The sequence below is a fragment of the Chrysemys picta genome, chromosome 8 (genome assembly GCF_011386835.1).
Source record: "Chrysemys picta bellii isolate R12L10 chromosome 8, ASM1138683v2, whole genome shotgun sequence".
Taxonomy (NCBI): Eukaryota; Metazoa; Chordata; order Testudines; family Emydidae; genus Chrysemys; species Chrysemys picta.
The window spans coordinates 30,336,199-30,351,101 of record NC_088798.1 but is presented as its reverse complement, the minus strand read 5'-3'; the positions used below and the strand labels follow the sequence as shown (position 1 = coordinate 30,351,101).

The following is a 14,903-nucleotide window of genomic DNA, read 5'->3' as shown; positions in this document are numbered from 1 at the left end:
ATGGCTGCTGGCTGCGCAGCTGCCCCTGCTCCTCCTAAGTCCTCCGGCCCGTGTTGCAGGGCCGTGTTCCGAAAGGGGCTTTAGAGCTGCAGGCCAGGGCCCTGGGGCTGCCCTGGCCCAGGGCCCTGCAGCCCATAAAGCCCCTGCATTCCGGGTGGCTGTGCCTGATGGGGTGTGTGTGTGTGTGTGGCAGCTCCCAGAATGGCGGCTCCCAGAATTGTGGCCATGGGAGCGGTGCTGCGCTGCGCAGAGCCACCTGCACACCCCCTGCACCAAACAGGAACTGCCCCAGGTAAGTGCTCTGCACCTCCTGCCTGCCCCAGCCCTGAGCCACCTCCTGCATCCCCACCCTGAGCCCCTTCCTGCACCCTAACTCCCTGCCAGACCCTGCACCCCCAGCCTGAGCTCCCTCCCGCACCCTAACACACTCCCAGACCTCACACCCCTACCCTGAGCACCCTCCCACACCCTAACTGCCTCCCAGGCCCTGCACCCCCACCCTGAGCGCCTTCCCGCACTTTAACCCTAATCCAGACCTTCGAATCGCTGTATCACAAAGTGTTAAACCAATATTTTCAGAAATAATGAAGCATATTCAGTCACATTGCTCTCACTAAAAATATTATTATTAATAATAATTTTTTTGTGAGAGCAAAAAGGTTTTTTTCTGCCGTTAATAAATAAAATAAAATAACAAAATATTTTAAAAATATTGTTTATTTCATCTTTATTTCATCCTTCTTTAATTTCTATTTTTGTGTATGTTTTATAATGTACGTAATATATTAGTACAGTAGTCCATGTATATAATTTATACATAAATAAATATATATATATTGCGGGGGCTGCTCAAAATTTTTTTACTGATAGGGGTGTGTGATCAAAAAAATTTGGAGACCACTCTTCTATGTAACCGGGTATATACATAGAATGACTCCATGGCACTGTGGGGTGTGGTCTGACAGCCTTGTTAGCTCGTTGAACACGTACTTTCACGTTGTATCTGCCATTTTCAGAGAAAGAATAGATGTACCTGGAATAGACACTATCATTCTTGAGAATGTCTGACTCTAGACATACAAAACAACAGAATTAGCACAAAGAAATTACTGCATTAGTTAGTTCTTCATTGTGAGAAGGAAACTCAAAGGCAATGACAAGGGCAAATTCTGCTCTGACTTATAGTCCATGCAACTCCATTGACTTTGGTGCTGTACAAAATCAGGGAATAATTTTGCCCGGGCTGTTTATAAAGTGACCAAGAGAATGTGTGACAGATTTTTGTTACCAATCTGCCTGGGCCACAGTTGATCAGCTGGGCCACAGGATCGTTTGGGAAGGGGATGACGTAACACACCAAGTGTTTAAATTTTAAAGCTTTATTAATAAAATACAGCAGAGAGTGCTGGAAACGCTCCCACGTTACTCAGGGGAAGAAAGAAAAAGTTAGAGCTCCAAGCGCTAACCCACTTTCATACTCACACACGCACTACCTAAGACTGGCCAGGCCTGGGTGTAACGTAAGACGAAGAGGGGGAGGGGTGGACGGGAGTTTTTGCCTTGGGCCCAGGTCGTCCGGGGAAGTTGCTGTAATCTCCAAATTGCTCTAGCTCTCGGGAGGGTTTTTAAGTCCTGGGTTCTTTGGGGGGTATCGTCATCTAGGGCCTTCTGTGCCCGGTGCTCATTGTACCAGTCCCAATCGGCTTGCTGTGGCCTTCTTGGCTGCCCAAAACACACCGGCTCTGGAGAATTTGTTTTCCCTTCTGTTGGCCTTCACCGTTGCCGCCTCATTTGCTCTGTTTTCACTGCTATCTTTCCAGCTCTGTTCCACTTAGTTCTCCTCTTCTTACGACTGGGCAGATGTCGATTTCTCGTCTGTAGATTTCTCGTCGAGCCCATGACCTTGGGCCGCGGCCAACGACTTATTTTCACACAGAGCTAGCTAACGTGCCGAGTTAACCCATTCTCTGCTTTTTTCTTTCTCCCCCCCCCCTTGGCGTTTCGTACTACTGCAAAGGAATCTTCCATTCCCCACTCAGACACCTGTGACCCTCCCCAAAATGCTTTGCAATGCTTGCAACAGCGTTATCTACATACAGTGCTGATCTTCCTTCCCTGGGGACTCCCTGATGGCGGGGGCCATTGGGGTGTGACATTCTCCCCCTTGACCCCGAATCAACATTTTGTTGGGAGGGGTCACCACTTAGGTTTCCACCCTCCCCCTGATACTGTGGCAAGGGTTACTGTTGGTCTTCTACCTAAACAGCAATACAGAATGCACCAGATTGTTCGGACAGCAACAATTGCATACACCAGCCAATAAGGACTTCTGGCTTCATTAGTAACATAGCATAACACATTTTCCTGTTGACATAGATGCCCCACCCAAATGGTGGTGGCAAATGCAGCTCTTTTCAGATCAAATGTATGCTTCAACACCGTAAAGGAGGAGGCATCTGTCTGGAATATGGTTAGTTGTCTCTGGGTGTGCGTCAAGGGCAGGAAAACATTGGCTGTAATTCATGAAAAATTAAACACAACATAGTTAGCGATATTAACTACACTTTGCATAACCACAGGCCAATGCACTGAAATGTTTTTTGTGTTTGTGATCTTAACAGTAAATTGAGAGGCACCCTGGGGTTGGTGGCTCTCCAAACACATGCTGAGGTATTGGTAAACAGATGTGCTGCAGTGGGGGGCGTATTCTGATGCCCTTGAGGGCATTATTTGAGGGGGCTCCATGGGCCAGAGTTGCCAGGTGTTACCCTCTGCAATCCATATGTACTGATAGTTCAGGGATGCAGTCAGCACATATCGCTTAGCCGTGTCATTTGGAGGAGCCACCACATCCCACACGTCACGATGGACCACCCAGTCCCAGAGGCAGCCTTCCCAAAGGCCTGGTTGGATTTTTATAGTGGGGCCCACACTCCTTTCATGAGACCGAAGGCCGTGAAGGAGCAGGCTATGCCTGTGCACTTTGAATTAGTGAGCCTCCAGAAATGGCGAAAAGGCCTTGTTCCCGGGGAATCCCTGAGTAGGAATGGATTTCTCGGGGGATGATTTGGGCTCCATGAAGCACATCCTCCTGGATGCTACGGATTTGTTGGGTCAAATATTGTTGGATCTGGGAGCACACAGAATCCTATGCTAGTTGGTACCTGGTCTCAAGGTATCCTGCGTATGGAGGGCCAATTGGCAGTATGTTTGAGGGCGGCAGTGGCCACTGTCGGGTGGGTGAGATCTTCACTTGTGACCAGTCTCGTGGCCTTTTCCAATTGTCCCAACCGCTCACATCTCATGGCCCCTTACTGAATATTCCAAATACTGACTGCCAAATTAGCCCCACAAGGAGCTTACTAGGGTCCGCTTTTTCCGGGGGGGACAACATCTGTGTAAGGAGAGGAAGTTGGAGGGTGCCCCCCCCTTGTACAATTGGGGAGGAAGGTGGGGACCTGAAAGAATGTCAGGGTTTGGGATCCAATTGGGGAGGGCTCCACAGGGCCAGGAGACCTGGGGTTCTCGGCAGGGCGCCACCCTGGGGAAGATACTTAAGTAATACATGGTGTTACATTTTCAGGATGATGTGCCACAATTGCCCCCCATACCCCCGCCAGTGGATAATTGATCGTTTCTTCCACCAGGGCCAATTTTGGACAGTGTTAAAATTAAGAAAGGAGGAAACCTGAGGATTCCCATAGATATGTGCCACCATACATACATTGTATTACACCAACAAATTCTGCAGGCCTGAAGCAGCAAGAGCAGTCCCACCACTCCTGTTCGGGGTGTCCCTGGGCTCTCACTATTACTGCTTTGCCCTGTTAACAAAGCAAGAGGGGAAGAAAAAGAACAACACAAATGCATCCATTGGGGAAACTTAGGCACAGATGAAAACTCCCTAAATTATTAATTGTCCCATTACAGTCCTCCCTGGCTTTCATCATTGATGTTGTTTGCCTGGTTTAGGAGGCTACAACAACAATATTATGCCCTGAGATCAGTAATTGCTGTTGCTTGCCAAAGGGCTTCCCATTCCACTTCCACTCCAGGCCACCACAGGAGGAACAGGGTTGGTCCTAATGGGATCTAGGGGAGGTGTGGGGCCACCCACCAGGTATTTTGCTGTGGCCTTGCTGTGACTATCCAGACTATGCACTGTTTCCAAGGCTCCTCCCCTCCAGCCTTGCGCCACACTGTGGCTCAGGCCCCATCAGCAGCTCAAGACAGGAAGAGCCTTTGGAGGTATTCTCCCTTCTCAAAATTATAATTATCCAGATAATCCCATGGATAGCTAGAAACCCGGATGATCCAGGCAGGTGGCTGGTCCACAACTGAGCCCCACAATGCCATGAACAGAAATTAGGGAGAAACATATGTTTTGAGCTGATTGGCATGCACCCATTTCAATTTGCCTGGTACCTGAAGCTGGTACACTACTGGGGAGATGCGATTTACAATGGAGTACAGACCCATCCACCCACTCAGTGTCCAAAGCCTTCCCCAGCTTTTGCAACATTACCTTAGCTTCAATTAGCCATCCCCAGACGGCTTTACTGATAATCCCCTTACGCTTGGCCTTTTCCTTATCTAAAGCGGTCTCTACGGCTTCACGGGTTTCCCATAGCTCCTTCCTCAACTGGGCAAAGCTGAGACTTTTTGGTTGTGGCAAACAGTAAATGTGATTATTGGTAAACACAGTACTCACATTACATTTACATTTGTCTGCTAGCAGGTTGCTAACATTTCCATCCTCCCAACACACTTTTTCCCAGGAATTAACCCATAGACATTGCCCATTATACAGTAATTTGGTGTCATTATCCAATTAATCCCATATATAGGATCCTAGTGAAATGTCTTATTACAGGGCTTTGGAGCAACAGGCAAGAACAAGCACACCCACTTTTGAGGAGTCCACTCGGTGCCACCTCTGGTGTCCAGTCGCATCCCTCCCTCCCCAGCCCACTGGCTCGAGATCCGGGGTAGCCAGAAGGATTCCATGTGCAATATGGGGAGTGGGCTAACTTTCCATATCTTTGCTTCCAGAGCCTGTTGGTGTGCAATTTTAACAACAATTTCCCCCAATTAAAAGGTCTGGCCTTACTATGCTAGAAACATACTGCATCCATTCGTACTGATAAGTATTAAACAGAGATCTTTTTCTTTGCTTTAGCAAGTGTATTAAAACCCTAGTGTTTCCTAATATTACCCAAAACATTTTGTGTTCCAAGGTGCACAAAGTAAGATACACAACAGTGCTAGCAACACGACAAACAACATAAGACAAAACAGAGAACACAAAACATAAATTTTACTGTGACAGTAGATTCATGGTATTTTGGGATGCTTTTCAGCTGGTATCAGCTTTTCCTGATTTTCTGAAAGACAAAAAGAACATGTTTCTACCCCTTTGGGGGTGGCAGATTATTACCCTTGCTGATTGCAGGCAAAACAGAGGAATTACCCCCATATTTTCCTGTTTTCGTTCTATAGGCAGGCCAGATTTCAATGGCTTTTACCTTTATTAGTTAGGTAATTTGCATTAACACAGATGCTTTCTAGCTTGCATTTGGATTCAAAGCCATCATCAGCTCAGAGACTCTGTTTTAAAAGGGATACACTCAACTTTCACCAGAGTTTTGATTATTTTTAACTTTTAACTCCTGCTTCCGAAACACAAAGTGACTTGAAAAGAAAAACACAACCTATTGTGGCTCCCTTTGGCAAAGTGACAGTTTGATTACACAAAGCTACCTTAAGGCTCCGTGTGGGGCAAGGTCTCTCTCTCTTTTACTACAGCTTTTATCTGCTATTTTGTTACCAGAAAACAGATTTAATTTTTTTTCCCCATTCTCCTGGCTTTCACTGCCCTGCTGTAGCCACGACTTTGGTCGTTATTTAAAACATTTTAAATTTTGTAAAGCATTGAGTTACCTTAAGGGGTAAATGCTAAATACCAAAGTTAAACAACACTAGTTACCTGTGTCTGGCAAAAGTGTTTCTTGGTTTTGCAATTTTAAATGGAAGATTCAAATGGATTTTAGTGGTCTTATTTAAAACACCACCAATTCATCTTAAACCTACAAAACACCAAGATTATACACACCAGGAGTGTTCTTTTAGCAAATTTGACTAACTTGTTCTTAGTCAAATGATTTCACTCACATAACCTCTCTGCCTGGATTATTTACAGACACTCCTTTGGAAAAGGGCCCATTTTCCTTCAGAATGGCTGCAAAGAAACCAAGAATTTTCTTTTCATAACACCTTTCCTTTTTAACATTTTTACAAAGTTTCACTGCTTAATTCCCTCCAGCCTCTTCAGAGTTAACTTCTCACTCTCTCTTTTCCAATTTCTTTAACTGTTGCCTGCCTGTTTGTCTGGGCCCGATCCTGTTTTTCTTGTTGAACCATTTCTTTCCATGGGCACAGACTTTGTTCCACTACCAATTTAGCAAGGAGAGTGGGCTCCTTAACTAGTCCCCACCTCTCCTGGTCCCTTTTCTTTTCATAATTACCCCATAGGGTGCTCTCCTTGGAGTTGGGGGTGCCATACATACGACCTTCTCCCACTTCACCTGCTGGACCTCTCCTCGGTCTTAATGAGGGCCAGTATAGGGGTGTAACAAGGTTCCATTCAAAAGTGAGGATCCTCACAAAGGGAAAGCTCAAAGCCACCCCTCACAAGGGTCACCCGAATCATCCCCCGTGAGACTCGCCACCTGGACCGAACACACGGCCAACTCATGTTTTAATGGTTTAATTTTCTTTTCATGGCGAGCACACTGCCGTTGCGGCGTATGCTGAGCATGGTTAATCAAGTCTTTGATGAGTCCCTGAAGGACCAGTACCTGCTTAGCCAGTGCTTCCAGGTGGGTGCGTTCTGCCTCTTCCGCCTGGAAGTCCTGTCTCAAGGCCTGCAACTTGTCCTGGGCATAGGCTTGGGTTGCCGCCTGGTTAATGATCTGCGCTTTCAGTTGCTTAATTTCCACCAGCTGTCGAGTACACACCTCCTCCTTTTTCCTCAACTCCTCTTTCTGTCCCGAGCACATCTGATACCACATAGCAGCTGCAGTCCAAATGAATCCCACAGCTGCCCCTAGGTTTTTACCCTTCTGCTTTTCATACTCAGTATACAGATGCAACAAATCCTGCCAAGAATGCACCCTTTTCTGAAGCTCCGTCACAGAACCCCAGGGATTGTATCCCACCTTGGCAAGAGCCCTTTCCAGCCGGGAGAGGTCTTCACCCCCCTTTGAAAGGAGGGCCATCCAGAGGATTCAGGGGGCCAGGGGCAAAGCAATTTTGGGGCCCCTTCCATAAAAAAAAGTTGCAATACTATAGAATACTATATTCTCGTGGGGGCCCCTGTGGGGCCCGGGGCCTGGGAAAATTGCCCATCTTGCCCCCCCACCCCCAGGCAGCCCTGTTTGAAAGAGGCAGCAGGGTCCTGTCACTCTTTGCTGCCTCTCCCGTGGCCTGGGCATCAGGTCCACCTGCGTCCCGTGATGCCAGCTGACCGGGCAGCCGGACTACCGTGTCTGTGCTCCCTAAAGCCTGTACATCCGGCACTGAACACATCTCTGATGCCATCGCCCACAACTGCAGGACACCCGAGTCCGCAGCTGTACCCTTTTGTTTTCTGAACATGCTGACACAATCCATTGGTACAACTCCTAAGATCTTTCAATCACTTGAGATTTTACATTGCTCACACTGACCGGCGCCGGGGCTTACAATGCTCAACCCCCCTGGACTGGAGGGAGAGACGCTAAGCCTCCCTCAGTATTACTCGGTCCAATATCACCAAGGGTCCATACACCAAAACCCTTTCTGGGCACAGTGAAACACCTTCCATTCTCCTCTTATACTCAGGCAACTATGGCTGAGGGCATATGAACCGAAGATTATTTCCTTGGAGCGAGAATCTCTGAATCCTCCTCCTTTCTATCACCCGGGACTTCTACAGCCGGGGGTGTACCCACCTGCACCCTTCCCCCGGCGACCAGGGTGGAGAGAGGAATGCTAAATCCCTCTCTGGTTCTCAGGCATTTTACAGCTGGGAGTGGGCACCACCTTTATCATAAAATCCTCAACATGTAAAACCAAGAGTGCCAGACAGAGCAAACATGAAATACCAAGGGCAAAACAGTTGGTGCGCTCTGCAGGGCTCCCCCACACCACAATTCTCCACCAAAACTGTGACAAATTTTCATTACCAATCTGCCTGAGCCACAGTTGATCAGGCTGGGCCACAGGATCGTTTGGGGAGGTGATGATGTATCACACAAAGTGTTTAAATTTTAAAGCTTTATATTTAAATAAAATAATAAAATACAGCAGAGAGTGCTGGAAATGCTCCCACGTTACTCAGGGTAAGAAAGAAAACATTAGAGTCCCAAGCCCTAACCCACTTTCAAACTCACACATGCACTACCGAACACTGGCCAGGCCTGGGTGTAATGTAAGAAGAAGAGGGGGAGGAGTGGATGGAGTTTTTGCCTTGGGCCCAGGTCGTCTGGGGAATCCGCTGTAATCTCCGAATTGCTCCAGCTCTCGGGAGGGTTTTTAAGTCCCGAGTTCCTTTGGGGGTGTCATCGTCCAGGGCCCTCTGTGCCTGGTGCTCTTTGTACCAGTCCCAATTGGCATGCTGTGGCCTTCTCGGCTGCCCAAAACACACCAGCTCTGGAGAATTTGTTTTCCCTTCTGTTGGCCTTCACCGTTGCCGCCTCATTTGCTCTGTTTTTGCTGCTCTCTTTCCAGCTCTGCTCCACTTAGTTCTCTTCTTATAACTGGGCAGATGTAGATTTCTCATCGAGCCATGACCTTGGGCCGCTGCCAGCATCTTATTTTCACATGGAGCTAGCTAAAGTGCCGAGTTAATCCGTTCTCTGCTTTTTTCTTTCTTCCCCCCCCCCGCTCCCCTTGGCCTTCCCCGGGGACTTCCTGAGGGAGGGGGCCATTGGGGTGTGACAAATGCAATCGGAAACTAGAAAGCTTGCTTATCACCCTGAGGGATACTGACTCAGGGAGCAGCTGATTTCTCAGCCTGGGAGAGTTAAGGGATTTTCATTTCCTGGGCCTATTGCTTCCCAGCATGTATGATCATACAACTATATCATTAAAGCCAAGTGAGCCAAAGTCAGACCACCGTAAGAAAAGGGCCACAGAATCAAACCACAATGCTCAGTTAAAAGACAACGATGCTAGTATTATGCTTTCAATAGGCAGGCATGGTTGTGTAACTGGAAGGAGCTCCTGAGAGGTCTTTATTAAAATTCTGCCAAAAACTGAAGGGAGGTTGGGATGATTTTTCTGTGTATGATGGTGCATACTTCCTTTTTGTATATGGCTAACCCATCACTTTTGGAGATAACTTTTCCCTGGGCCTCACAAAGAACATACATTTTGCCTTGGAATAGATATTTTTCAAGAAATTTCCCAGATTACCCCCATTTAAATCTTCATCCACAACCAACACTTCAAAAAACTCCTGTGCTACACTATCAGTTATACCTAACACATTTTTCATTAACTAAGTATACCCATTTCCATTAAAGCACAAGTAATCAAAGTTTGTTAGCCAATTTGGAGTTTCGCCTTCTTGACTGGTTATGAGAAAAATAGCTAAGTTGAGGAGGTAAACGTGCTACTGACAGCCCAGCCAGTGAGTGACTGAAAACAATGGCTAAAACAACATGGAAAACCAAGTCTCAGTTCTCAGCACATCCCTCGATCCCCAGAGGCAGTGAGGCATTTGAACGACGAGAGTCTGCAAAGAATCTCAGGTGCCAGGTCACCAAAAGGAAACCGGACAACTCTCTCAGTGTGAACTTATAACTGCAGAACACTGATGAGGGAGGAATCGATAAACCATCTCATGGAGGAAAAGGCAAAAACAGCCTGCGATGTGCTGGGTGTTTGCAAATACGACGAAAGAAGGAAATGGAGGTCAGCTGGAGGGACAGAAGCACAGTCATTTTTGGAAAAGGAGAATGCACAAGGACAGTTGGAGGAGTCGGATTCATCATAAACAAGGAATGGTCTTCGAAAATTGTCTCATGCCATTTGAAATCACATATCGGGGTGCTTTACCTCCAATTGAACCAAAATAGTACCCTCAAAATCATCCGGATATGTGCTCCCACAAGTGCATGCGAAGATGATGATGTGGAAGGATTCTGTCAGGAACTTGAGGAAACCCTCGTTCAGAGTTCCACATATACAAATGTGATGGGAGATTTTTAACACCAAGGTTGGAAGAGGGAGAGAGGGCAAAAAGTTCATAGGAAGGTAGGATATTGGAGAATAAAACATGTGAGGAAAATGACTAGCTATATTGGCAGATATGAGGAGAATGTTCATTGGTAACACCTGGTTCCGAAAGAAGGCCAACAGAAGATGTACATGGATCGCACCAAATGTGAAGAGAAAAAATGAAATTGATTACTTTCTGATCAATAGACGACTCATTGTTCAGGATATCTCAGTAGTGCCATCATTCAATATCGGTAGCAATCATTGTCTACTGAGAGCTAGACTCATGTTTACTGTGAAGGTGGAGAAAAAGGTGCCGTGTATGGTGAACAGAAGGCACCAACTGGTAGCTTTCGATGAGGCAATCCTGAAGGAAAACATTTCTAGGGAAGATTGGAGCTTCCTGGATGACTGCAACGACGATTATGAGAACTTCAGTAAGAGACTGAAACGGTGTGTGAAATCTGAATGTGAAAGACCAAGAAGAGCTAGTGGAAGAATCTCGGAGAATACAAAGACTTTCTTGGAGAAGAGGAGGAAAATTAAAAGAAATGGTAGCGACAGACTTGAGTACTCCCTTCTCTGCAAGCTTATATGAATGAAGTTGAAGGAACACTTCAAGAAATTTTGAACCAAAAAGCTCTTAAAGGCTGCTGAAGATCGTAAAAGTCTCAAAAAATGCAAACGGGAACTGGCACTGTACAGGTCATTATCGGCTTTGAAGAACAGGGACTGAGAATCAATAACTGATCGAACAGAGATGAAAGCAATCTGCAGGGATTTCTATACCCAGCTGTTTGCATCCCGTATAGAGGTCCCAATGCCATCACTTCAACAAACCGATGAACACATACTCCCAGTTCTCATTAGCAAAGTCCTCCATGCAGTCCATCAAATGACAGAGGGGAAGGCTCCAGGTAAGGACAGTCTGACAGCAGAAGTGCTTAAAGTTCTCGCCCAAAGGTTCAGCCACTATCTGAAAATCCAGAAGATACTGTCCAGTTGGAAAGAGTCCAATACCATCCTGTTGCATAAAAAAGGTGATCAAGAAAATCTAAAGAACTATTGCCCAATCTGCCTGCTTTTGCATATCTATAAATTGTTCACTAAAATAATAACAAATCGACTATCGCAAAACCTGGATGAACTGAAACCTAGAGAGCAGGCTGGCTTTTGAAGGAATTATCACACGATAGACCACCTCTTCACTCTAAACCAACTACTAGAGTGTTCAAGGGAATATAAGTTCTCTTTGTGCATTGCCTTCATGGACTACGAGAAGGTGTAGAACAGCGTAGAGACTAATGCCGTTCTTGAAGCTCTTTCAGAACAGGGCATCAGCATGAAATATGATGTTCGTCCATCGTTATCAATGAAGACCTCAAGAACTCATTCTTTCGATGACAGGGCTCTGTGCGTCCGAAGATGACTGATCAGTCCGATTCAGGCGTGGAACGTCCTGTCACACCTCGCCTCAGAGGTATTACTGTCTGTGTGAATGAGGCTGTGCCATGCTGGACGGTTCAGTGCGAAGGTTTCCCATGTGGTGGTGTTGATCTTGAAGGACTTCAAAGAGGTCTTCAGTGTGTCCTTGAACCGCTTCTTTTGTCCTCCATGGGAGCGCTTTCCCTGAGTGAGTTCTCCGTAGAAGAGCTGTTTAGGAATGCGTTCGTCTGACATTCTCACGACATGTCCGGCCCACCTGGTCTGGGCTCTCATCAGCAATGTGTGAACTGACGGCAGACTGGCTCTAGTAAGGACATCAGTATCGGTCACTTTGTCCTGCCATCTGATTTTTAGAAGCTTTCGCAGACAGGAAATGTGGAAGTGAGTGAGCCTTCTTGTATGACTCCGATAGACAGTCCACGTCTCGCAGGCGTACAGCAGAGTTGGAAGCACCACTGCTCGGTAGACCTTCAGCTTTGTTGGTAGGCTGATCCCTCGACATTCCCAAATGTTGGGGCGCAATCGGCCAAATGTAGAGCTGGCTTTAGCAATTCTGCAGTTTACTTCATCATCAATTGACACTGCTCGGGAAAGGGTACTGCCCAGGTAAGTGAAGTGGTCCACTGTCTGAAGTCTCTGTCCATTTACAGTGATGGACGGTTCTGAGTACGGAGTGTGGGAAGCTGGCTGATGCATGACCTCAGTCTTCTTGATGTTAATGGTGAGACCGAAGTTGTTGCATGCAGTTGAAAACTTATCCATACTGGCTTGCATTTCTGGCTCTGTACTAGCATTCAGAGCACAATCATTGGCAAAGAGAAAGTCTCGAAGTACAGTTTCCTTCACCTTGGTGATGACACGCAGTTGCCTCAGATAGAATAGTTTCCCATCAGTTCTATACTTCAGGCCTATTCCTTCAGTACAGTGTTGAAAGGCATCAAAGTGGCAGAGAATATTATGCTGAACAAAGTGGGTGCTAAGACACACCCTTGCTTGACACCGTTGGTGACTGGGAAGGCCTCAGACGTTTCACCGTCATCCAGGACACGAGCCATCATACCGTGATGAAATTAACGTACCATTCGTATAAATCTGTCTGGACAACCAAATTTCGACATGATCCTCCACAGGCCCTGGCAACTGACACAGTCAGATGCTTTCGTGAGGTCCACAAAAGTTGTGTAGAGTTCACGATTCTGCTCTTGACATTTCTCCTGTAGGTGATGCACAGCGAAGATCATGTCTATAGTCCCACATCCCTCGCAGAAGCCACACTGTGATTCTGTCAGTAAGCCCTTCTCCAGGTGAGTGATCAATCAGTTCAACAGAACCCATGCAAGAACTTTCCCCACTGTAGAAAGCAGCGAGATTCCACGGTGATTGTCGCATACCTGGCGATTGCCCTTCCTCTTATAGAGGTGCAAGATGGATGCGTCTCTAAATTCTTGTGGAATGGTTCCCTGCTTCCAGAAGGACTGAAACAGCTCAGTGAGTTTCCGTAACAGCACGGGTCCACCGAATTTGTACACCTCTGCTGGTATGGCATCTGACCCTGGGGCTTTGCCACTTGACAGCTGATTGATAGCTTTCTTCACTTCATCCTCTTCTGGTGAAGCATCCATGGAGTCATTGACTGCAACCTGGGGCATCTTGTCAATGGCCTCATCATTGATGACTGAGGGACGATTGAGAATTGCTTCAAAGTGTTCAGCCCATCTCTGGAGAATCTGCTTCTTCTCTGTAAGGAGCACAGTACCATCAGAGTTCAGGAGGGGAAAGCTCCCAGAAGACTGTGGACCATAGAGTGTGTTGAGGGCTTCATAAAACTGCTTATAGTCGTTCCTGTCCGCATATGCCTATATTTCATCTGCTTTGGCGCTCAGCCGCAAGTCCCGCATTTTGCGCAGTCAGTTCTGTACTGTTCTGCGAGCGTTGATAAAGGCAGTCTTCTTTGCCGCTGAGGATGAATCGTTTTGATATGCACGATGCAGGCGGTGCTTGTCAGCAAGTAAGGCCTGGATTTCTGCATCATTTTTGTCAAACCAGTCTTGCTGCCTGCATGTGGAGGGCCCCAATACATTCGATGCAGCTGTATGGACAGTGTTGCGGAATCGCTCCCAGTCTTTCTCAGCGTCATCCTCAATACGAAGATCAGCAAGCTCATTCTCTAGGTCTTCCGCTAGATTTTCAGTGATGCGGCTGTTCTTCAGCTTCGACACGTTGATCCTTTTGAGAGCCTTACAGCCTTGTGGTTGTCTCTTCGGCATGATACGGAGCTTCATTTTGGATACTATGAGCCTATGATCCGTCAACAGTCAGCGCCACGCATAGCTTTTGTAACCCTGACATCTTGTCTGTCCCTTCTCCTGATGATGACATAATCGATCAAATGCCAGTGCTTGGAACGGGGATGCATCCACCAAGTCCTGTTACGGGTAGGAAGGTGGAAGACCGTATTGCTGATCAGAAGGTCATGTGCTGCACAAGTTTTCAGCAGTAACAGGCCATTGCTGTTACACTTTCCCACTCCATTTTTCCCGATGACTCCTTCCCAGGCTGCGGCATCGCATCCAACTCTTGCGTTAAAATCACCAAGCAGAATCAGCTTGTCTGTGCGGTGCACTGACAATAGCAGAGTATCTAGTTCTTCGTAGAATTTATCCTTCACATCCTCTGGGTTGGTCATTGTAGGAGCATATGCGCTGATCAAAGTAGCTTGTTTTCCTTTTTGAAGCGGAAGCTGCATTGTCATGAGCCGGTCATTCATACCCTTGGGGGAACTGGCAAGTTTCCGAACAAGATGATTCTTGATGGCGAAGCCAACTCCAGATTCGCGACGCTCATCACTGCTGCGGCCACTCCAGAAGAATGTATAGCCACCGCCTGACTCAGACAGCTGTCCTTCATTAGCAAGGCGAGTTTCGCTAAGGGCTGCAATGTCAATGCTGTAGCGTGCGAGCTCTCTAGCGACAAGTGCTGTTCTTCTCTCCGGTCTGTCTGCCGTGATGTTGTCCGGTAACGTGCGCACATTCCATGTCTCAATTGTGATCGGTGTCACTCTAAGTTTTGTTTTTGTTTTTGTTCGACCACTTTTGTGGGATCCCCGCCAGCCGCGGTATGCTGGCCAGGGTAAGGTGAAGCAGGCAATGTTTAGGGAACCTTTTCTAGCCCCCTCCTCATTCTACGGAGGTGAG

The 14,903-nt window shown here is 47.0% G+C and overlaps 1 long non-coding RNA gene across 2 annotated transcripts; it reads right to left on the bottom strand.

Annotated features, from left to right (window-relative positions):
• Positions 1–710: 710 nt before the first annotated feature.
• LOC135973008 (uncharacterized) lies at positions 711–9,627 on the bottom strand. Of its 2 annotated transcripts, none has more exons than XR_010589679.1 (2): positions 6,858–9,627; positions 711–5,384 (listed from the first exon to the last, which is right to left on the bottom strand). It is a non-coding gene; the product is annotated as an uncharacterized LOC135973008 (long non-coding RNA). The 2 variants fall into 2 exon arrangements; XR_010589680.1 differs by having other exon boundaries at positions 8,433–9,627.
• Between the last annotated feature and the right edge of the window lie 5,276 nt (positions 9,628–14,903).